The sequence below is a fragment of the Lampetra fluviatilis genome, chromosome 66 (genome assembly GCF_964198595.1).
Source record: "Lampetra fluviatilis chromosome 66, kcLamFluv1.1, whole genome shotgun sequence".
In the NCBI taxonomy this organism is placed as follows: domain Eukaryota; kingdom Metazoa; phylum Chordata; class Hyperoartia; order Petromyzontiformes; family Petromyzontidae; genus Lampetra; species Lampetra fluviatilis.
The window spans coordinates 2958669-2981622 of record NC_136340.1 but is presented as its reverse complement, the minus strand read 5'-3'; the positions used below and the strand labels follow the sequence as shown (position 1 = coordinate 2981622).

Sequence of the window (22954 nt, the reverse complement as noted above, 5' to 3'; positions counted from 1 at the left end):
TCCCCCCGGCCACACAACAGCTCCCTCCCCTCGTCAACGCAACAGCTCCCTCCCCTCATCAACACAACAGCTCCCTCCCCTCATCAACACTACAGCTCCCTCATCAACACAACAGCTCCCTCCCCTCATCAACACAACAGCTCCCTCCCCTCATCAACACAACAGCTCCCTCCCCTCGTCAACACAACAGCTCCCTCCCCCCGTCAACACAACAGCTCCCTCCCCTCATCAACACAACAGCTCCCTCATCAACACAACAGCTCCCTCCCCTCATCAACACAACAGCTCCCTCCCCTCGTCAACACAACAGCTCCCTCCCCTCGTCAACACAACAGCTCCCTCATCAACACAACAGCTCCCTCCCCTTGTCAACACAACAGCTCCCTCCCCTTGTCAACACAACAGCTCCCTCCCCTCGTCAACACAACAGCTCCCTCCCCTCGTCAACACAACAGCTCCCTCCCCTCGTCAACACAACAGCTCCCTCCCCTCGTCAACACAACAGCTCCCTCTCCTCGTCAACACAACAGCTCCCTCCCCCCGTCAACACAACAGCTCCCTCCCCCCGTCAACACAACAGCTCCCTCCCCTCGTCAACACAACAGCTTCCTCCCTTCGTCAACACAACAGCTCCCTCCCCTCGTCAACACAACAGCTCCCTCCCCTCATCAACACTACAGCTCCCTCCCCTCGTCAACACAACAGCTCCCTCATCAACACAACAGCTCCCTCCCCTCGTCAACACAACAGCTTCCTCCCTTCGTCAACACAACAGCTCCCTCCCCTCGTCAACACAACAGCTCCCTCCCCTCGTCAACACAACAGCTCCCTCCACTCGTCAACACAACAGCTCCCTCCACTCGTCAACACAACAGCTCCCTCCCCTCGTCAACACAACAGCTTCCTCCCTTCGTCAACACAACAGCTCCCTCCCCCCGTCAACACAACAGCTCCCTCCCCTCATCAACACTACAGCTCCCTCCCCTCGTCAACACAACAGCTCCCTCCCCTCGTCAACACAACAGCTTCCTCCCTTCGTCAACACAACAGCTCCCTCCCCTCGTCAACACAACAGCTCCCTCCCCCCGTCAACACAACAGCTCCCTCCCCTCGTCAACACAACAGCTCCCTCCCCTCATCAACACAACAGCTCCCTCCCCCCGTCAACACAACAGCTCCCTCCCCTCGTCAACACAACAGCTCCCTCCCCCCGTCAACACAACAGCTTCCTCCCTTCGTCAACACAACAGCTCCCTCCCCTCGTCAACACAACAGCTCCCTCATCAACACAACAGCTCCCTCCCCTCGTCAACACAACAGCTCCCTCCCCCCGTCAACACAACAGCTCCCTCCCCTCGTCAACACAACAGCTCCCTCCCCCCGTGAACACAACAGCTCCCTCCCCCCGTCAACACAACAGCTCCCTCCCCTCATCAACACAACAGCTCCCTCCCCTCGTCAACACAACAGCTTTCTCCCCTCATCAACACAACAGCTCCCTCATCAACACAACAGCTCCCTCCCCCCGTCAACACAACAGCTCCCTCCCCTCATCAACACAACAGCTCCCTCCCCTCGTCAACACAACAGCTCCCTCCCCTCGTCAACACAACAGCTCCCTCCCCCCGTCAACACAACAGCTCCCTCCCCTCGTCAACACAACAGCTCCCTCCCCTCGTCAACACAACAGCTCCCTCCCCTCGTCAACACAACAGCTCCCTCCCCTCGTCAACACAACAGCTCCCTCCCCTCGTCAACACAACAGCTCCCTCCCCTCGTCAACACAACAGCTCCCTCCCCTCGTCAACACAACAGCTCCCTCCCCTCGTCAACGCAACAGCTCCCTCCCCTCATCAACACAACAGCTCCCTCCCCTCATCAACACTACAGCTCCCTCATCAACACAACAGCTCCCTCCCCTCGTCAACACAACAGCTCCCTCCCCTCGTCAACGCAACAGCTCCCTCCCCTCATCAACACAACAGCTCCCTCCCCTCATCAACACTACAGCTCCCTCATCAACACTACAGCTCCCTCCCCTCATCAACACAACAGCTCCCTCATCAACACAACAGCTCCCTCATCAACACAACAGCTCCCTCCCCTCATCAACACAACAGCTCCCTCATCAACACAACAGCTCCCTCCCCTTGTCAACACAACAGCTCCCTCCCCTCGTCAACACAACAGCTCCCTCCCCTCGTCAACACAACAGCTCCCTCATCAACACAACAGCTCCCTCCCCTTGTCAACACAACAGCTCCCTCCCCTCGTCAACACAACAGCTCCCTCCCCTCGTCAACACAACAGCTCCCTCCCCTCGTCAACACAACAGCTCCCTCCCCTCATCAACACAACAGCTCCCTCCCCTCGTCAACACAACAGCTCCCTCCCCTCGTCAACACAACAGCTCCCTCCCCTCGTCAACACAACAGCTCCCTCCCCTCGTCAACACAACAGCTCCCTCCCCTCGTCAACACAACAGCTCACTCCCCTCATCAACACAACAGCTCCCTCCCCTCGTCAACACAACAGCTCCCTCCCCTCATCAACACAACAGCTCCCTCCCCTCATCAACACAACAGCTCCCTCCCCTCGTCAACACAACAGCTCCCTCCCCTCGTCAACACAACAGCTCCCTCCCCTCGTCAACACAACAGCTCCCTCCCCTCATCAACACAACAGCTCCCTCCCCTCATCAACACTACAGCTCCCTCATCAACACAACAGCTCCCTCCCCTCGTCAACACAACAGCTCCCTCCCCTCATCAACACTACAGCTCCCTCCCCTCGTCAACACAACAGCTCCCTCATCAACACAACAGCTCCCTCCCCTCGTCAACACAACAGCTTCCTCCCTTCGTCAACACAACAGCTCCCTCCCCTCGTCAACACAACAGCTCCCTCCCCCCGTCAACACAACAGCTCCCTCCCCCCGTCAACACAACAGCTCCCTCCCCTCGTCAACACAACAGCTCCCTCCCCTCGTCAACACAACAGCTTCCTCCCTTCGTCAACACAACAGCTCCCTCCCCTCGTCAACACAACAGCTCCCTCCCCCCGTCAACACAACAGCTCCCTCCCCCCGTCAACACAACAGTTCCCCCTCGTCAACACAACAGCTCCCTCCCCTCGTCAACACAACAGCTTCCTCCCCTCGTCAACACAACAGCTCCCTCCCCTCGTCAACACAACAGCTCCCTCCCCTCGTCAACACAACAGCTTCCTCCCCTCGTCAACACAACAGCTTCCTCCCCTCGTCAACACAACAGCTCCCTCCCCTCGTCAACACAACAGCTCCCTCCCCTCGTCAACACAACAGCTTCCTCCCTTCGTCAACACAACAGCTCCCTCCCCCCGTCAACACAACAGCTCCCTCCCCCCGTCAACACAACAGTTCCCTCCCCCCGTCAACACAACAGCTCCCTCCCTTCGTCAACACAACAGCTCCCTCCCCTCGTCAACACAACAGCTCCCTCCCCCCGTCAACACAACAGCTCCCTCCCCCCGTCAACACAACAGCTCCCTCCCCTCGTCAACACAACAGCTTCCTCCCTTCGTCAACACAACAGCTCCCTCCCCTCGTCAACACAACAGCTCCCTCCCCTCATCAACACTACAGCTCCCTCCCCTCGTCAACACAACAGCTCCCTCCCCTCATCAACACAACAGCTCCCTCCCCTCGTCAACACAACAGCTCCCTCCCCTCATCAACACAACAGCTCCCTCCCCTCGTCAACACAACAGCTTCCTCCCTTCGTCAACACAACAGCTCCCTCCCCTCGTCAACACAACAGCTCCCTCCCCTCGTCAACACAACAGCTCCCTCCCCTCGTCAACACAACAGCTTCCTCCCTTCGTCAACACAACAGCTCCCTCCCCTCGTCAACACAACAGCTTCCTCCCTTCGTCAACACAACAGCTCCCTCCCCTCGTCAACACAACAGCTTCCTCCCTTCGTCAACACAACAGCTCCCTCCCCTCGTCAACACAACAGCTCCCTCCCCTCGTCAACACAACAGCTCCCTCCCCTCGTCAACACAACAGCTCCCTCCCCCCGTCAACACAACAGCTCCCTCCCCTCGTCAACACAACAGCTCCCTCCCCTCATCAACACAACAGCTCCCTCCCCCCGTCAACACAACAGCTCCCTCCCCTCGTCAACACAACAGCTCCCTCCCCCCGTCAACACAACAGCTTCCTCCCTTCGTCAACACAACAGCTCCCTCCCCTCGTCAACACAACAGCTCCCTCCCCTCGTCAACACAACAGCTCCCTCATCAACACAACAGCTCCCTCCCCTCGTCAACACAACAGCTCCCTCCCCCCGTCAACACAACAGCTCCCTCCCCTCGTCAACACAACAGCTCCCTCCCCCCGTGAACACAACAGCTCCCTCCCCTCATCAACACAACAGCTTTCTCCCCCCGTGAACACAACAGCTCCCTCCCCTCGTCAACACAACAGCTCCCTCCCCCCGTGAACACAACAGCTCCCTCCCCTCATCAACACAACAGCTTTCTCCCCCCGTGAACACAACAGCTCCCTCCCCTCGTCAACACAACAGCTCCCTCCCCTCGTCAACACAACAGCTCCCTCCCCCCGTCAACACAACAGCTCCCTCCCCTCGTCAACACAACAGCTCCCTCCCCCCGTGAACACAACAGCTCCCTCCCCTCGTCAACACAACAGCTCCCTCCCCCCGTGAACACAACAGCTCCCTCCCCTCGTCAACACAACAGCTTTCTCCCCTCATCAACACAACAGCTCCCTCATCAACACAACAGCTCCCTCCCCTCGTCAACACAACAGCTCCCTCCCCTCGTCAACACAACAGCTCCCTCCCCTCGTCAACACAACAGCTCCCTCCCCTCGTCAACACAACAGCTCCCTCCCCTCATCAACACAACAGCTCCCTCATCAACACAACAGCTCCCTCCCCTCGTCAACACAACAGCTCCCTCCCCTCGTCAACACAACAGCTCCCTCCCCTCGTCAACACAACAGCTCCCTCCCCTCATCAACACAACAGCTCCCTCCCCTCATCAACACAACAGCTCCCTCCCCTCGTCAACACAACAGCTCCCTCCCCTCATCAACACAACAGCTCCCTCCCCTCATCAACACAACAGCTCCCTCCCCTCGTCAACACAACAGCTCCCTCCCCTCGTCAACACAACAGCTCCCTCCCCTCATCAACACAACAGCTCCCTCCCCTCATCAACACAACAGCTCCCTCCCCTCATCAACACAACAGCTCCCTCCCCTCGTCAACACAACAGCTCCCTCCCCTCGTCAACACAACAGCTCCCTCCCCTCATCAACACAACAGCTCCCTCCCCTCATCAACACAACAGCTCCCTCCCCTCGTCAACACAACAGCTCCCTCCCCCCGTCAACACAACAGCTCCCTCCCCCCGTCAACACAACAGCTCCCTCCCCTCGTCAACACAACAGCTCCCTCCCCTCATCAACACAACAGCTCCCTCCCCTCGTCAACACAACAGCTCCCTCCCCTCGTCAACACAACAGCTCCCTCCCCCCGTCAACACAACAGCTCCCTCCCCTCGTCAACACAACAGCTCCCTCCCCTCGTCAACACAACAGCTCCCTCCCCTCGTCAACACAACAGCTCCCTCCCCTCGTCAACACAACAGCTCCCTCCCCTCGTCAACACAACAGCTCCCTCCCCTCGTCAACACAACAGCTCCCTCCCCTCGTCAACACAACAGCTCCCTCCCCTCGTCAACACAACAGCTCCCTCCCCTCGTCAACACAACAGCTCCCTCCCCTCGTCAACACAACAGCTCCCTCCCCTCATCAACACAACAGCTCCCTCCCCTCGTCAACACAACAGCTCCCTCCCCTCGTCAACACAACAGCTCCCTCCCCTCGTCAACACAACAGCTCCCTCCCCTCGTAAACACAACAGCTCCCTCCCCTCGTCAACACAACAGCTCCCTCCCCTCGTCAACACAACAGCTCCTTCCCCCCGTCAACACAACAGCTCCCTCCCCTCGTCAACACAACAGCTCCCTCCCCCCGTCAACACAACAGCTCCCTCCCCCCGTCAACACAACAGCTCCCTCATCAACACAACAGCTCCCTCCCCCCGTCAACACAACAGCTTCCTCCCTTCGTCAACACAACAGCTCCCTCCCCTCGTCAACACAACAGCTCCCTCCCCCCGTCAACACAACAGCTCCCTCCCCCCGTCAACACAACAGCTCCCTCCCCCCGTCAACACAACAGCTCCCTCCCCTCGTCAACACAACAGCTCCCTCCCCTCGTCAACACAACAGCTCCCTCCCCCCGTCAACACAACAGCTCCCTCCCCTCGTCAACACAACAGCTCCCTCCCCTCGTCAACACAACAGCTCCCTCATCAACACAACAGCTCCCTCCCCTCGTCAACACAACAGCTCCCTCCCCTCGTCAACACAACAGCTCCCTCCCCTCATCAACACTACAGCTCCCTCATCAACACAACAGCTCCCTCCCCTCGTCAACACAACAGCTCCCTCCCCTCGGGGGGGGGGGGGGTTGAAGTGAGTTGGGGCCTCTGCATAATGGGTGACGTTCCGAGCGATGGGCCTTGTTCAGGGCATGCCCGTAACGGTTACCGGTTCATCGGTATTGTTTAGGGGTGTTAACACGTGACCCCTACCCCCCCACCACCACCAGCGCCAGCACTCCACTCAGCTGCAGAGGCGGCAGATGGTGCATGTGGTACACCCTTGGGAGGGTGGTGGTGGGGGTATTGGTTGATGGGGGTTGATGGTGTAGGGGTTGATGGGGTTGGGGTTGATGGGGTGGGGGTTGATGGGGTGGGGGTTGATGGGGTAGGGGTTGATGGGGTGGGGGTTGATGGGGTGGGGTTGATGGGGTGGGGGTTGATGGGGTAGGGGTTGATGGGGTGGGGGTTGATGGGGTGGGGTTGATGGGGTGGGGGTTGATGGGGTAGGGGTTGATGGGGTTGGGGTTGATGGGGTGGGGGTTGATGGGGTGGGGGTTGATGGGGTGGGGGTTGATGGGGTGGGGGTTGATGGGGTAGGGGTTGATGGGGTAGGGGTTGATAGGGGAGGGGTTGATGGGGTAGGGGTTGATGGGGGAGGGGTTGATGGGGTGGGGTTTGATGGGGGAGGGGTTGATAGGGGAGGGGTTGATGGGGTAGGGGTTGATAGGGGAGGGGTTGATGGGGTGGGGGTTGATGGGGTAGGGGTTGATGGGGGAGGGGTTGATGGGGTAGGGGTTGATAGGAGAGGGGTTGATGGGGTAGGGGTTGATAGGGGAGGGGTTGATAGGGGAGGGGTTGATGGGGTAGGGGTTGATAGGGGAGGGGTTGATGGGGTAGGGGTTGATGGGGTAGGGGTTGATAGGGGAGGGGTTGATGGGGTAGGGGTTGATAGGGGAGGGGTTGATAGGGGAGGGGTTGATGGGGTAGGGGTTGATGGGGTAGGGGTTGATGGGGTAGGGGTTGATGGGGTAGGGTTTGATGGGGGAGGGGTTGATAGGGGAGGGGTTGATGGGGTAGGGGTTGATGGGGGAGGGGTTGATGGGGTGGGGTTTGATGGGGGAGGGGTTGATGGGGTGGGGGTTGATGGGGTAGGGGTTGATGGGGTAGGGGTTGATAGGGGAGGGGTTGATGGGGTAGGGGTTGATAGGGGAGGGGTTGATAGGGGAGGGGTTGATGGGGTAGGGGTTGATGGGGTAGGGGTTGATGGGGTAGGGGTTGATGGGGTAGGGTTTGATGGGGTAGGGGTTGATAGGGGAGGGGTTGATGGGGTGGGGGTTGATGGGGTAGGGGTTGATGGGGTAGGGGTTGATGGGGTAGGGGTTGATGGGGTGGGGTTTGATGGGGGAGGGGTTGATGGGGTAGGGGTTGATGGGGGAGGGGTTGATGGGGTGGGGTTTGATGGGGGAGGGGTTGATGGGGTGGGGGTTGATGGGGTAGGGGTTGATGGGGTGGGGGTTGATGGGGTAGGGGTTGATGGGGGAGGGGTTGATGGGGTAGGGGTTGATGGGGTGGGGTTTGATGGGGGAGGGGTTGATGGGGTAGGGGTTGATGGGGTGGGGGTTGATGGGGTAGGGCTTGATGGGGTGGGGTTGATGGGGTAGGGGTTGATGGGGTGGGGGTTGATGGGGTGGGGGTTGATGGGATAGGGGTTGATGGGGGAGGGGTTGATGGGGTAGGGGTTGATGGGGTAGGGGTTGATGGGGTGGGGTTTGATGGGGGGGGGGTTGATGGGGTGGGGGTTGATGGGGTAGGGGTTGATGGGGTAGGGGTTGATGGGGTAGGGGTTGATGGGGTAGGGGTTGATGGGGTAGGGGTTGATGGGGTGGGGTTTGATGGGGGAGGGGTTGATGGGGTAGGGGTTGATGGGGTGGGGTTGATGGGGTGGGGGTTGATGGGGTAGGGGTTGATGGGGTAGGGGTTGATGGGGTAGGGGTTGATGGGGTAGGGGTTGATGGGGTGGGGGTTGATGGGGTGGGGGTTGATGGGGTAGGGGTTGATGGGGTAGGGGTTGACGGGGTGGGGGTTGACGGGGTAAGGGTTGATGGGGTGGGGGTTGATGGGGTAGGGGTTGATGGGGTAGGGGTTGATGGGGTAGGGGTTGATGGGGTAGGGGTTGACGGGGTGGGGGTTGACGGGGTGGGGGTTGACGGGGTGGGGGTTGACGGGGTAGGGGTTGACGGGGTAGGGGTTGATGGGGTAGGGGTTGATGGGGTAGGGGTTGATGGGGTAGGGGTTGACGGGGTGGGGGTTGACGGGGTGGGGGTTGACGGGGTAGGGGTTGATGGGGTAGGGGTTGATGGGGTAGGGGTTGATGGGGTAGGGGTTGATGGGGTAGGGGTTGATGGGGTGGGGGTTGATGGGGTGGCGGTTGACGGGGGGGGGTTGACGGGGTAGGGGTTGATGGGGTGGGGGTTGATGGGGTAGGGGTTGATGGGGTGGGGTTTGATGGGTGGGGGGTTGATGGGGTAGGGGTTGATGGGGGGGGGTTGATGGGGTGGGGTTTGATGGGGGGGGGGTTGATGGGGTGGGGGTTGATGGGGTGGGGGTTGATGGGGTAGGGGTTGATGGGGTAGGGGTTGATGGGGTGGGGGTTGATGGGGTGGGGGTTGACGGGGGGGGGTTGACGGGGTAGGGGTTGATGGGGTGGGGGTTGATGGGGTGGGGGTTGATGGGGTGGGGGTTGATGGGGTAGAGGTTGATGGGGTGGGGGTTGATGGGGTGGGGGTTGGTGGGGTGGGGGTTGGTGGGGTGGGGGTTGATGGGTAGGGGTTGATGGGGTGGGGGTTGATGGGGTGGGGGTTGATGGGTAGGGGTTGATGGGGTGGGGGTTGGTGGGGTGGGGGTTGGTGGGGTGGGGGTTGGTGGGGTGGGGGTTGATGGGGTAGGGGTTGATGGGGTGGGGGTTGGTGGGGTGGGGGTTGATGGGGTGGGGGTTGGTGGGGTAGGGGTTGATGGGGTGGGGGTTGGTGGGGTGGGGGTTGGTGGGGTGGGGGTTGGTGGGGTAGGGGTTGATGGGGTAGGGGTTGATGGGGTGGGGGTTGGTGGGGTGGGGGTTGATGGGGTGGGGGTTGACGGGGTGGGGGTTGACGGGGTAGGGGTTAATGGGGTGGGGGTTGATGGGGTGGGGGTTGACGGGGTGGGGGTTGACGGAGTGGGGGTTGACGGGGTGGGGGTTGACGGGGTAGGGGTTGACGGGGTAGGGGTTGACGGGGTAGGGGTTGATGGGGTGGGGGTTGATGGGGTGGGGGTTGATGGGGTGGGGGTTGATGGGGTGGGGGTTGGTGGGGTGGGGGTTGATGGGGTGGGGGTTGATGGGGTAGGGGTTGATGGGGTGGGGGTTGATGGGGTAGGGGTTGATGGGGTGGGGGTTGATGGGGTGGGGGTTGGTGGGGTGGGGGTTGGTGGGGTGGGGGTTGGTGGGGTGGGGGTTGGTGGGGTGGGGGTTGGTGGGGTGGGGGTTGATGGGGTGGGGTTGGTGGGGTGGGGGTTGATGGGGTGGGGGTTGATGGGGTGGGGGTTGATGGGGTGGGGGTTGGTGGGGTGGGGGTTGGTGGGGTGGGGGTTGATGGGGTGGGGGTTGATGGGGTAGGGGTTGATGGGGTGGGGGTTGATGGGGTGGGGGTTGGTGGGGTGGGGGTTGGTGGGGTGGGGGTTGATGGGGTGGGGGTTGGTGGGGTGGGGGTTGGTGGGGTGGGGGTTGATGGGGTGGGGGTTGACGGGGTGGGGGTTGACGGGGTAGGGGTTGATGGGGTGGGGGTTGATGGGGTGGGGGTTGATGGGGTGGGGGTTGATGGGGTGGGGGTTGACGGGGTGGGGGTTGACGGGGTAGGGGTTGATGGGGTGGGGGTTGGTGGGGTGGGGGTTGATGGGGTGGGGGTTGACGGGGTGGGGGTTGACGGGGTAGGGGTTGATGGGGTGGGGGTTGATGGGGTGGGGGTTGATGGGGTGGGGGTTGATGGGGTGGGGGTTGACGGGGTGGGGGTTGACGGGGTGGGGGTTGACGGGGTGGGGGTTGACGGGGTAGGGGTTGATGGGGTAGGGGTTGATGGGGTAGGGGTTGATGGGGTGGGGGTTGATGGGGTGGGGGTTGATGGGGTGATGGTTGATTGGGTAGCGGTTGATGGGGTGGGGGTTGATGGGGTGGGGGTTTATGGGGTAGGGGTTGATGGGGTGGGGGTTGATGGGGTGGGGGTTGATTGGGTAGGGGTTGATGGGGTGGGGGTTGATGGGGTGGGGGTTGATGGGGTAGGGGTTGATGGGGTGGGGGTTGATGGGGTGGGGGTTGATTGGGTAGGGGTTGATGGGGTAGGGGTTGATGGGGTAGGGGTTGATGGGGGGTACACATTTTAAGGCCGAGTCAACCTAGAGGGGGGAGGCGCAGGTCCGGTGTTGTGTTTCAAATCATCGCTCGGAGCGACGTCTGCGGATGGGATTTAATTTTATTTTATTTGATTTTTTTATATTAAAAAATAATCTCCTCCGACGTCTTCCAGAAGATGTCTTCTGAATTCCGCAGAGCTGACCACGCCCCTCCCCCCACTACCACCCACCCACACACTCACCCACCCACACAGCCACCCACTCACCCACCCACTCACCCACTCACCCACCCACACACAGACAAAAACGAGGCCATCTGGACTGGGCTGTGTGCGCGTGTGTAGCTGTATGGGTGTTGGCTGTGCGGGTGTTGCCTGTGTGCGTGTGTAGCTGTGTGGGTGTGTGTGGCTGTGTGCGTGTGTGTGGCTGTGTGCGTGTGTAGCTGTGTGCGTGTGTGGCTGTGTGCGTGTGTGTGGCTGTGTGCGTGTGTGGCTGTGTGCGTGTGTGTAGCTGTGTGGGTGTAGCTGTGTGCGTGTGTGTGGCTGTGTGCGTGTGTCGCTGTGTGCGTGTGTAGCTGTGTGCGTGTGTGTCACTGTGTGCGTGTGTGGCTGTGTGCGTGTGTGGCTGTGTACGTGTGTGGCTGTGTGCGTGTGTGGCTGTGTGCGTGTGTGGCTGTGTGCGTGTGTGGCTGTGTGCGTGTGTGGCTGTGTGTGTGTGTGGCTGTGTGCGTGTGTGGCTGTGTGGGTGTGTGGCTGTGTGCGTGTGTGTAGCTGTGTGCGTGTGTGTCTGTGTGGGTGTGTGGCTGTGTGGGTGTGTCACTGTGTGCGCGTGTGGCTGTGTGGGTGTGTAGCTGTGTGCGTGTGTGGCTGTGTGCGTGTGTGTCACTGTGTGCGTGTGTGTCACTGTGTGCGTGTGTGTCACTGTGTGCGTATGTGGCTGTGTGGGTGTTGGCTGCGGGATGGCGTCTGAACCAGGTGCTGAATCGGACAGCGACATCCACGTTTAGTACCAGCGCGCGGGTAAGTGTGGGTGGGTGAGGGTGATGGTGGGTGGGTGAGGGTGGGTGGGTGAGGGTGATGGTGGGTGGGTGAGGGTGGGTGAGGGTGATGGTGGGTGGGTGAGGGTGGGTGGGTGAGGGTGATGGTGGGTGGGTGAGGGTGGGTGAGGGTGAGGGTGATGGTGGGTGAGGGTGATGGTGGGTGGGTGAGGGTGATGGTGGGTGGGTGAGGGTGATGGTGGGTGGGTGAGGGTGGGTGAGGGTGATGGTGGGTGGGTGAGGGTGATGGTGGGTGGGTGAGGGTGGGTGAGGGTGATGGTGGGTGGGTGAGGGTGGGTGAGGGTGATGGTGGGTGGGTGAGGGTGGGTGAGGGTGATGGTGGGTGGGTGAGGGTGATGGTGGGTGGGTGAGGGTGATGGTGGGTGGGTGAGGGTGATGGTGGGTGGGTGAGGGTGGGTGAGGGTGATGGTGGGTGGGTGAGGGTGGGTGAGGGTGATGGTGGGTGGGTGAGGGTGATGGTGGGTGGGTGAGGGTGATGGTGGGTGGGTGAGGGTGATGGTGGGTGGGTGAGGGTGATGGTGGGTGGGTGAGGGTGGGTGAGGGTGATGGTGGGTGGGTGAGGGTGGGTGAGGGTGATGGTGGGTGGGTGAGGGTGATGGTGGGTGGGTGAGGGTGATGGTGGGTGGGTGAGGGTGATGGTGGGTGGGTGAGGGTGATGGTGGGTGGGTGAGGGTGGGTGAGGGTGATGGTGGGTGGGTGAGGGTGGGTGAGGGTGATGGTGGGTGGGTGAGGGTGATGGTGGGTGGGTGAGGGTGATGGTGGGTGAGGGTGATGGTGGGTGGGTGAGGGTGATGGTGGGTGGGTGAGGGTGATGGTGGGTGGGTGAGGGTGGGTGAGGGTGATGGTGGGTGGGTGAGGGTGATGGTGGGTGGGTGAGGGTGATGGTGGGTGGGTGAGGGTGGGTGGGTGAGGGTGATGGTGGGTGGGTGAGGGTGATGGTGGGTGGGTGAGGGTGGGTGGGTGAGGGTGATGGTGGGTGGGTGAGGGTGGGTGAGGGTGATGGTGGGTGGGTGAGGGTGGGTGAGGGTGATGGTGGGTGGGTGAGGGTGATGGTGGGTGAGGGTGATGGTGGGTGGGTGAGGGTGATGGTGGGTGGGTGAGGGTGATGGTGGGTGGGTGAGGGTGGGTGAGGGTGATGGTGGGTGGGTGAGGGTGATGGTGGGTGGGTGAGGGTGGGTGAGGGTGATGGTGGGTGGGTGAGGGTGGGTGAGGGTGATGGTGGGTGGGTGAGGGTGGGTGAGGGTGATGGTGGGTGGGTGAGGGTGATGGTGGGTGGGTGAGGGTGATGGTGGGTGGGTGAGGGTGATGGTGGGTGGGTGAGGGTGGGTGAGGGTGATGGTGGGTGGGTGAGGGTGGGTGAGGGTGATGGTGGGTGGGTGAGGGTGATGGTGGGTGGGTGAGGGTGATGGTGGGTGGGTGAGGGTGATGGTGGGTGGGTGAGGGTGATGGTGGGTGGGTGAGGGTGGGTGAGGGTGATGGTGGGTGGGTGAGGGTGGGTGAGGGTGATGGTGGGTGGGTGAGGGTGATGGTGGGTGGGTGAGGGTGATGGTGGGTGGGTGAGGGTGATGGTGGGTGGGTGAGGGTGATGGTGGGTGGGTGAGGGTGGGTGAGGGTGATGGTGGGTGGGTGAGGGTGGTGGAGGGTGATGGTGGGTGGGTGAGGGTGATGGTGGGTGGGTGAGGGTGATGGTGGGTGAGGGTGATGGTGGGTGGGTGAGGGTGATGGTGGGTGGGTGAGGGTGATGGTGGGTGGGTGAGGGTGGGTGAGGGTGATGGTGGGTGGGTGAGGGTGATGGTGGGTGGGTGAGGGTGGGTGAGGGTGATGGTGGGTGGGTGAGGGTGGGTGGGTGAGGGTGATGGTGGGTGGGTGAGGGTGGGTGAGGGTGATGGTGGGTGGGTGAGGGTGATGGTGGGTGGGTGAGGGTGGGTGAGGGTGATGGTGGGTGGGTGAGGGTGGGTGAGGGTGATGGTGGGTGGGTGAGGGTGATGGTGGGTGGGTGAGGGTGATGGTGGGGTGGGTGAGGGTGGGTGGGTGAGGGTGATGGTGGGTGGGTGAGGGTGATGGTGGGTGGGTGAGGGTGGGTGGGTGAGGGGTGATGGTGGGTGGGTGAGGGTGATGGTGGGTGGGTGATGGTGATGGTGGGTGGGTGAGGGTGGGTGAGGGTGATGGTGGGTGGGTGAGGGTGGGTGAGGGTGATGGTGGGTGGGTGAGGGTGATGGTGGGTGGGTGAGGGTGGGTGAGGGTGATGGTGGGGTGGGTGGGTGAGGGTGGGTGAGGGTGGGTGAGGGTGGGTGGGTGAGGGTGGGTGAGTGTGGGTAAGTGTGGGTGGGTGAGGGTGATGGTGGGTGGGTGAGGGTGATGGTGGGTGGGTGAGGGTGGGTGAGGGTGATGGTGGGTGGGTGGGTGAGGGTGGGTGAGGGTGGGTGAGGGTGGGTGGGTGAGGGTGGGTGAGTGTGGGTAAGTGTGGGTGGGTGAGGGTGATGGTGGGTGGGTGAGGGTGATGGTGGGTGGGTGAGGGTGGGTGAGGGTGGGTGAGGGTGATGGTGGGTGGGTGGGTGGGTGCGGGTTGGTGAGGGTGGGTGAGGGTGGGTGGGTGAGGGTGGGTGAGTGTGGGTACGTGTGGGTGGGTGAGGGTGATGGTGGGTGGGTGAGGGTGGGTTTGGTGAGGGTGGGTGAGGGTGAGGGTGGGTGAGGGTGGGTGGGTGAGGATGATGGTGGGTGAGGGTGGGTGAGTGTGATGGTGGGTGAGGGTGGGTGGGTGAGGGTGGGTGGGTGAGGGTGGGTGATGGTGGGTGGGTGAGGGTGGGTGAGGGTGAGTGAGGGTGAGTGAGTGTGGGTGAGGGTGGGTGAGGGTGGGTGAGGGTGATGGTGGGTGGGTGAGGGTGATGGTGGGTGGGTGAGGGTGATGGTGGGTGGGTGAGGGTGATGGTGGGTGGGTGAGGGTGATGGTGGGTGGGTGAGGGTGATGGTGGGTGGGTGAGGGTGGGTGAGGGTGGATGGGTGAGGGTGATGGTGGGTGGGTGAGGGTGGGTGAGGGTGATGGTGGGTGGGTGGGTGAGGGTGGGGAGGGTGGGTGAGGGTGGGTGGGTGAGGGTGGGTGAGTGTGGTGGGTGAGGGTGGGAGGGTGGGGGTGATGGTGGGTGGGTGAGGGTGATGGTGGGTGGGTGAGGGTGATGGTGGGTGGGTGAGGGTGGGTGAGGGTGATGGTGGGTGGGTGAGGGTGATGGTGGGTGGGTGAGGGTGATGGTGGGTGGGTGAGGGTGATGGTGGGTGGGTGAGGGTGATGGTGGGTGGGTGAGGGTGATGGTGGGTGGGTGAGGGTGATGGTGGGTGGGTGAGGGTGATGGTGGGGTGGGTGAGGGTGGGTGAGGGTGGATGGGTGAGGGTGAGGTGGGTGGGTGGTGGAGGGTGGGTGAGGGTGATGGTGGGTGGGTGGGTGAGGGAGGGTGAGGGTGGGTGAGGGTGGGTGGGTGAGGGTGGGTGAGTGTGGGTGGGTGAGGGTGGGTGAGGGTGATGGTGGGTGGGTGAGGGTGATGGTGGGTGGGTGAGGGTGATGGTGGGTGGGTGAGGGTGGGTGAGGGTGATGGTGGGTGGGTGAGGGTGGGTGAGGGTGATGGTGGGTGGGTGAGGGTGATGGTGGGTGGGTGAGGGTGATGGTGGGTGAGGGTGATGGTGGGTGGGTGAGGGTGATGGTGGGTGGGTGAGGGTGATGGTGGGTGGGTGAGGGTGGGTGAGGGTGATGGTGGGTGGGTGAGGGTGATGGTGAGTGGGTGAGGGTGGGTGAGGGTGATGGTGGGTGGGTGAGGGTGGGTGGGTGAGGGTGATGGTGGGTGGGTGAGGGTGGGTGAGGGTGATGGTGGGTGGGTGAGGGTGGGTGAGGGTGATGGTGGTTGGGTGAGGGTGGGTGAGGGTGATGGTGGGTGGGTGAGGGTGATGGTGGGTGGGTGAGGGTGGGTGAGGGTGATGGTGGGTGGGTGAGGGTGATGGTGGGTGGGTGAGGGTGATGGTGGGTGGGTGAGGGTGGGTGAGGGTGATGGTGGTGTGGGTGAGGGTGGGTGAGGGTGATGGTGGGTGGGTGAGGGTGATGGTGGGTGGGTGAGGGTGGTGAGGGTGATGGTGGGTGGGTGGGTGAGGGTGGGTGAGGGTGGGTGAGGGTGGGTGGGTGAGGGTGGGTGAGTGTGGGTAAGTGTGGGGTGGGTGAGGGTGATGGTGGGTGGGTGAGGGTGATGGTGGGTGGGTGAGGGTGGGTGAGGGTGATGGTGGGTGGGTGGGTGAGGGTGGGTGAGGGTGGGTGAGGGTGGGTGGGTGAGGGTGGGTGAGTGTGGGTAAGTGTGGGTGGGTGAGGGTGATGGTGGGTGGGTGAGGGTGGGTTTGGTGAGGGTGGGTGAGGGTGGGTGAGGGTGGGTGGGTGAGGATGATGGTGGGTGAGGGTGGGTGAGGGTGATGGTGGGTGGGTGAAGGTGATGGTGGGTGGGTGAGGGTGGGTGAGGGTGATGGTGGGTGGGTGAGGGTGATGGTGGGTGGGTGAGGGTGGGTGAGGGTGATGGTAGGTGGGTGAGGGTGATGGTGGGTGGGTGAGGGTGATGGTGGGTGGGTGAGGGTGGGTGAGGGTGATGGTGGGTGGGTGAGGGTGATGGTGGGTGGGTGAGGGTGATGGTGGGTGGGTGAGGGTGGGTGAGGGTGATGGTGGGTGGGTGGGTGAGGGTGGGTGAGGGTGGGTGAGGGTGGGTGGGTGAGGGTGGGTGAGTGTGGGTAAGTGTGTGTGGGTGAGGGTGATGGTGGGTGGGTGAGGGTGATGGTGGGTGGGTGAGGGTGGGTGAGGGTGATGATGGGTGGGTGGGTGAGGGTGGGTGAGGGTGGGTGAGGGTGGGTGGGTGAGGGTGGGTGAGTGTGGGTAAGTGTGGGTGGGTGAGGGTGATGGTGGGTGGGTGAGGGTGGGTTTGGTGAGGGTGGGTGAGGGTGAGGGTGGGTGAGGGTGGGTGGGTGAGGATGATGGTGGGTGAGGGTGGGTGAGTGTGATGGTGGGTGAGGGTGGGTGGGTGAGGGTGGGTGGGTGAGGGTGGGTGATGGTGGGTGGGTGAGGGTGGGTGAGTGAGGGTGATGGTGGGTGGGTGAGGGTGATGGTGGGTGGGTGAGGGTGATGGTGGGTGGGTGAGGGTGATGGTGGGTGGGTGAGGGTGGGTGAGGGTGGGTGGGTGAGGGTGATGGTGGGTGGGTGAGGGTGGGTGAGGGTGATGGTGGGTGGGTGGGTGAGGGTGGGTGAGGGTGGGTGAGGGTGGGTGGGTGAGGGTGGGTGAGTGTGGGTAAGTGTGGGTGGGTGAGGGTGATGGTGGGTGGGTGAGGGTGATGGTGGGTGGGTGAGGGTGGGTGAGGGTGATGGTGGGTGGGTGGGTGAGGGTGGGTGAGGGTGGGTGAGGGTGGGTGGGTGAGGGTGGGTGAGTGTGGGTAAGTGTGGGTGGGTGAGGGTGATGGTGGGTGGGTGAGTGTGGGTAAGTGTGGGTGGGTGAGGGTGATGGTGGGTGGGTGAGGGTGGGTTTGGTGAGGGTGGGTGAGGGTGAGGGTGGGTGAGGGTGAGGGTGGGTGAGGGTGGGTGGGTGAGGATGATGGTGGGTGAGGGTGGGTGAGTGTGATGGTGGGTGAGGGTGGGTGGGTGGGTGAGGGTGGGTGATGGTGGGTGGGTGAGGGTGGGTGAGGGTGAGTGAGGGTGAGTGAGTGTGGGTGAGGGTGGGTGAGGGTGGGTGAGGGTGGGTGAGGGTGGGTGGGTGAGGGTGGGTGAGGGTGGGTGAGGGTGAGTGAGGGTGAGTGAGTGTGGGTGAGGGTAGGTGAGTGTGGGTGGGTGAGGGTGAGGGTGGGTGACTGAGGGTGGGTGGGTGAGGGTGGGTGAGGGTAGGTGAGTGTGGGTGGGTGAGGGTGGGTGAGGTTGGGTGGGTGAGCGTGGGTGAGTGAGTGTGAGGGTGGGTGGGTGAGGGTGAGTGTGATGGTGGGTAGGTGAGTGGGGGTGAGGGTCAGTGTGGGTGGGTAAGGGTGAGTGTGTGATTGAGTGAGGGCAAGGGCGAGTGTGATGGTGGGTGAGGGGGTGAGGGTGATGGTGGGTGAGGGTGAGTGTGGGTGAGTGAGGGTGAGTGTAGGTGAGTGTGGGTGGGTGAGTGTGGGTGAGTGTGTGTGAGTGTGGGTGAGTGTGTGTGTGGGTGAGTGTGGGTTAGTGAGTGTGAGTGTGGGTGAGGGTGAGTGTGAGTGAGGGTGAGTGTGGGTGTGTGTGGGTGAGTGTGGGTGAGTGTGGGTGAGTGTGGGTGAGTGTGGGTGAGTGTGTGTGTGGGTGAGTGTGGGTTAGTGAGTGTGAGTGTGGGTGAGGGTGAGTGTGAGTGAGTGTGAGTGTGGGTGAGGGTGAGTGTGGGTGGGTGAGTGTGGGTTAGTGAGTGTGGGTGAGTGTGGGTGAGTGAGGGTGGGTGAGTGTGGGTGAGTGTGGGTGAGTGAGGGTGGGTGAGTGTGGGTGAGTGTGGGTGAGTGAGGGTGAGTGAGTGTGGGTGAGTGAGGGTGAGTGTGGGTGAGTGTGGGTGAGTGTGGGTGAGTGTGGGTGAGTGTGGGTTAGTGAGTGTGGGTGAGTGTGGGTGAGTGAGGGTGAGTGAGTGTGGGTGAGTGAGGGTGAGTGTGGGTGAGTGTGGGTGAGTGTGGGTGAGTGAGGGTGGGTGTGGGTGAGTGTGGGTGAGTGAGGGTGAGTGTGGGTGAGTGAGGGTGGGTGTGGGTGAGTGTGGGTGAGTGAGGGTGGGTGTGGGTGAGTGTGGGTGAGTGAGGGTGAGTGTGGGTGAGTGTGGGTGAGTGTGGGTGGGTGAGGGTGAGTGTAGGTGAGTGTGGGTGAGTGTGGGTGGGTGAGTGTGGGTGAGTGTGGGTGAGTGAGGGTGAGTGTGGGTGAGTGTGGGTGAGTGTGGGTGAGTGAGGGTGGGTGTGGGTGAGTGTGGGTGAGTGAGGGTGAGTGTGGGTGAGGGTGAGTGTGAGTGAGGGTGAGTGTGGGTGTGTGTGGGTGAGTGAGGGTGAGTGTGGGTGAGTGTGGGTGGGTGAGTGTGGGTGAGTGTGGGTGAGTGAGGGTGAGTGTGGGTGAGTGTGGGTGAGTGTGGGTGAGTGTGTGTGTGGGTGAGTGTGGGTTAGTGAGTGTGAGTGAGGGTGAGTGTGGGTGTGTGTGGGTGAGTGAGGGTGAGTGAGGGTGAGTGTGGGTGAGTGTGGGTGAGTGTGGGTTAGTGAGTGTGAGTGTGGGTGAGGGTGAGTGTGAGTGAGGGTGAGTGTGGGTGTGTGTGGGTGAGTGTGGGTGAGTGTGTGTGTGGGTGAGTGTGGGTTAGTGAGTGTGAGTGTGGGTGAGGGTGAGTGTGAGTGAGGGTGAGTGTGGGTGTGTGTGGGTGAGTGAGGGTGAGTGAGGGTGAGTGTGGGTGAGTGTGGGTGAGTGTGGGTGAGTGTGGGTGAGTGTGGGTGAGTGTGTGTGTGGGTGAGTGTGGGTTAGTGAGTGTGAGTGTGGGTGAGGGTGAGTGTGAGTGAGGGTGAGTGTGGGTGTGTGTGGGTGAGTGAGGGTGAGTGTGGGTGAGTGTGGGTGAGTGTGGGTGAGTGTGGGTGAGTGTGGGTGAGTGTGTGTGTGGGTGAGTGTGGGTTAGTGAGTGTGGGTGAGGGTGAGTGTGAGTGAGGGTGAGTGTGGGTGTGTGTGGGTGAGTGAGGGTGAGTGTGGGTGAGTGTGGGTGAGTGAGTGTGGGTGAGGGTGAGTGTGAGTGAGGGTGAGTGTGGGTGTGTGTGGGTGAGTGAGGGTGAGTGTGGGTGAGTGTGGGTGAGTGTGGGTGAGTGTGGGTGAGTGTGGGTGAGTGTGTGTGTGGGTGAGTGTGGGTTAGTGAGTGTGGGTGAGGGTGAGTGTGAGTGAGGGTGAGTGTGGGTGTGTGTGGGTGAGTGAGGGTGAGTGTGGGTGAGTGTGGGTGAGTGTGGGTGAGTGTGGGTGAGTGTGGGTGAGTGTGGGTGTGTGTGGGTGAGTGTGGGTGAGTGAGGGTGAGTGTGGGTGAGTGTGGGTGAGTGTGGGTGTGTGTGGGTGAGTGAGGGTGAGTGTGGGTGAGTGTGGGTGAGTGTGGGTGAGTGTGTGTGTGGGTGAGTGTGGGTTAGTGAGTGTGGGTGAGGGTGAGTGTGAGTGAGGGTGAGTGTGGGTGAGTGAGGGTGAGTGAGGGTGAGTGTGGGTGAGTGTGGGTGAGTGTGGGTGAGTGTAGGTGAGTGTGGTTGTGTGGTGCTGAATCAGACAGCGCCCCCTTTCTCAGCCCGTGTACAGCACCATCAGCATTCACTACCAGGACACGTGGTTGGGTGTGGTTGAGCGTGGGTGTGTGTGTGAGTGTGGGTATGAGTGTGTGTGAGTGTGGGTGTGTGGGTGTGTGTGAGTGTGTGAGTGTGTTAGTGTGTGAGTGTGGGTGTGTGAGTGTAGGTGTGTGTGAGTGTGTAGGTGTGTGAGTGTGTAGGTGTGTGTGTGTGTGAGTGTGGGTGTGTGGGTGTGAGTGTGTGTGTGAGTGTGTTAGTGTGTGAGTGTGGGTGTGTGAGTGTAGGTGTGTGTGAGTGTAGGTGTGTGTGAGTGTGTAGGTGTGTGTGAGTGTGTGAGTGTGTTAGTGTGTGAGTGTGTTAGTGTGTGAGTGTGTGTGAGTGTGTAGGTGTGTGTGAGTGTGTGAGTGTGTTAGTGTGTGAGTGTGTTAGTGTGTGAGTGTGTGTGAGTGTGTGTGAGTGTGCGGGTGTGAGTGAGTGTGTGAGTGTGTAGGTGTGTGTGAGTGTGTAGGTGTGTGTGAGTGTGTGAGTGTGTTAGTGTGTGAGTGTGTTAGTGTGTGAGTGTGTGTGAGTGTGCGGGTGTGAGTGAGTGTGTGAGTGTGTAGGTGTGTGTGAGTGTGTAGGTGTGTGTGAGTGTGTGAGTGTGTTAGTGTGTGAGTGTAGGTGTGTGTGAGTGTGTAGGTGTGTTAGTGTGTGAGTGTGTGTGAGTGTGTAGGTGTGTGTGAGTGTGCGGGTGTGAGTGAGTGTGTGAGTGTGTAGGTGTGTGTGAGTGTGTAGGTGTGTGTGAGTGTGTGAGTGTGTTAGTGTGTGAGTGTAGGTGTGTGTGAGTGTGTAGGTGTGTGAGTGTGTGAGTGAGTGTGTGAGTGTGTAGGTGTGTGTGAGTGTGTAGGTGTGTGTGAGTGTGAGTGTGTTAGTGTGTGAGTGTGTGAGTGTGTTAGTGTGTGAGTGTGTTAGTGTGTGAGTGTGTGTGAGTGTGTGTGAGTGTGCGGGTGTGAGTGAGTGTGTGAGTGTGTATGTGTGTGTGAGTGTGTAGGTGTGTGTGAGTGTGCGGGTGTGAGTGAGTGTGTGAGTGTGTAGGTGTGTGTGAGTGTGTAGGTGTGTGTGAGTGTGTGAGTGTGTTAGTGTGTGAGTGTAGGTGTGTGTGAGTGTGTAGGTGTGTGAGTGTGTGAGTGAGTGTGTGAGTGTGTAGGTGTGTGTGAGTGTGTAGGTGTGTGTGAGTGTGAGTGTGTTAGTGTGTGAGTGTGTTAGTGTGTGAGTGTGTTAGTGTGTGAGTGTGTGTGAGTGTGTGTGAGTGTGCGGGTGTGAGTGAGTGTGTGAGTGTGTAGGTGTGTGTGAGTGTGTAGGTGTGTGTGAGTGTGTGAGTGTGTTAGTGTGTGAGTGTGTTAGTGTGTGAGTGTGTGTGAGTGTGCGGGTGTGAGTGAGTGTGTGAGTGTGTAGGTGTGTGTGAGTGTGTAGGTGTGTGTGAGTGTGTGAGTGTGTTAGTGTGTGAGTGTAGGTGTGTGTGAGTGTGTAGGTGTGTTAGTGTGTGAGTGTGTGTGAGTGTGTAGGTGTGTGTGAGTGTGCGGGTGTGAGTGAGTGTGTGAGTGTGTAGGTGTGTGTGAGTGTGTAGGTGTGTGTGAGTGTGTGAGTGTGTTAGTGTGTGAGTGTAGGTGTGTGTGAGTGTGTAGGTGTGTGAGTGTGTGAGTGAGTGTGTGAGTGTGTAGGTGTGTGTGAGTGTGTAGGTGTGTGTGAGTGTGAGTGTGTTAGTGTGTGAGTGTGTGAGTGTGTTAGTGTGTGAGTGTGTTAGTGTGTGAGTGTGTGTGAGTGTGTGTGAGTGTGCGGGTGTGAGTGAGTGTGTGAGTGTGTATGTGTGTGTGAGTGTGTAGGTGTGTGTGAGTGTGCGGGTGTGAGTGAGTGTGTGAGTGTGTAGGTGTGTGTGAGTGTGTAGGTGTGTGTGAGTGTGTGAGTGTGTTAGTGTGTGAGTGTAGGTGTGTGTGAGTGTGTAGGTGTGTGAGTGTGTGAGTGAGTGTGTGAGTGTGTAGGTGTGTGTGAGTGTGTAGGTGTGTGTGAGTGTGAGTGTGTTAGTGTGTGAGTGTGTTAGTGTGTGAGTGTGTTAGTGTGTGAGTGTGTGTGAGTGTGTGTGAGTGTGCGGGTGTGAGTGAGTGTGTGAGTGTGTATGTGTGTGTGAGTGTGTAGGTGTGTGTGAGTGTGTGAGTGAGTGTGTGAGTGTGTGAGTGTGTAGGTGTGTGTGAGTGTGTAGGTGTGTGTGAGTGTGTGAGTGTGTGTGAGTGTGTGTGAGTGTGTTAGTGTGTGAGTGTGTGTGAGTGTGTGTGAGTGTGTAGGTGTGTGTGAGTGTGTAGGTGTGTGTGAGTGTGTGAGTGTGTTAGTGTGTGAGTGTGTTAGTGTGTGAGTGTGTGTGAGTGTGTGTGAGTGTGCGGGTGTGAGTGAGTGTGTGAGTGTGTAGGTGTGTGTGAGTGTGTAGGTGTGTGTGAGTGTGTGAGTGTGTTAGTGTGTGAGTGTGTTAGTGTGTGAGTGTGTGTGAGTGTGTGTGAGTGTGTAGGTGTGTGTGAGTGTGTGAGTGTGTTAGTGTGTGAGTGTGTTAGTGTGTGAGTGTGTGTGAGTGTGTGTGAGTGTGCGGGTGTGAGTGAGTGTGTGAGTGTGTAGGTGTGTGTGAGTGTGTAGGTGTGTGTGAGTGTGTGAGTGTGTTAGTGTGTGAGTGTGTTAGTGTGTGAGTGTGTGTGAGTGTGTAGGTGTGTGTGAGTGTGTGAGTGTGTTAGTGTGTGAGTGTGTTAGTGTGTGAGTGTGTGTGA

The 22954-nt window shown here is 60.5% G+C and overlaps 1 protein-coding gene across 1 annotated transcript in view; it reads left to right on the top strand.

Moving 5' to 3' along the window:
- Nucleotides 1–11612: 11612 nt before the first annotated feature.
- LOC144952222 (uncharacterized) overlaps nucleotides 11613–22954 on the top strand; it is a 24303-nt gene continuing 12961 nt past the window's right edge. The window contains exon 1 of the mRNA XM_078882636.1: nucleotides 11613–11856. The gene's annotated coding sequence lies outside the window, so the exon portion shown is untranslated. The remainder of the gene's footprint in view (nucleotides 11857–22954) is intronic.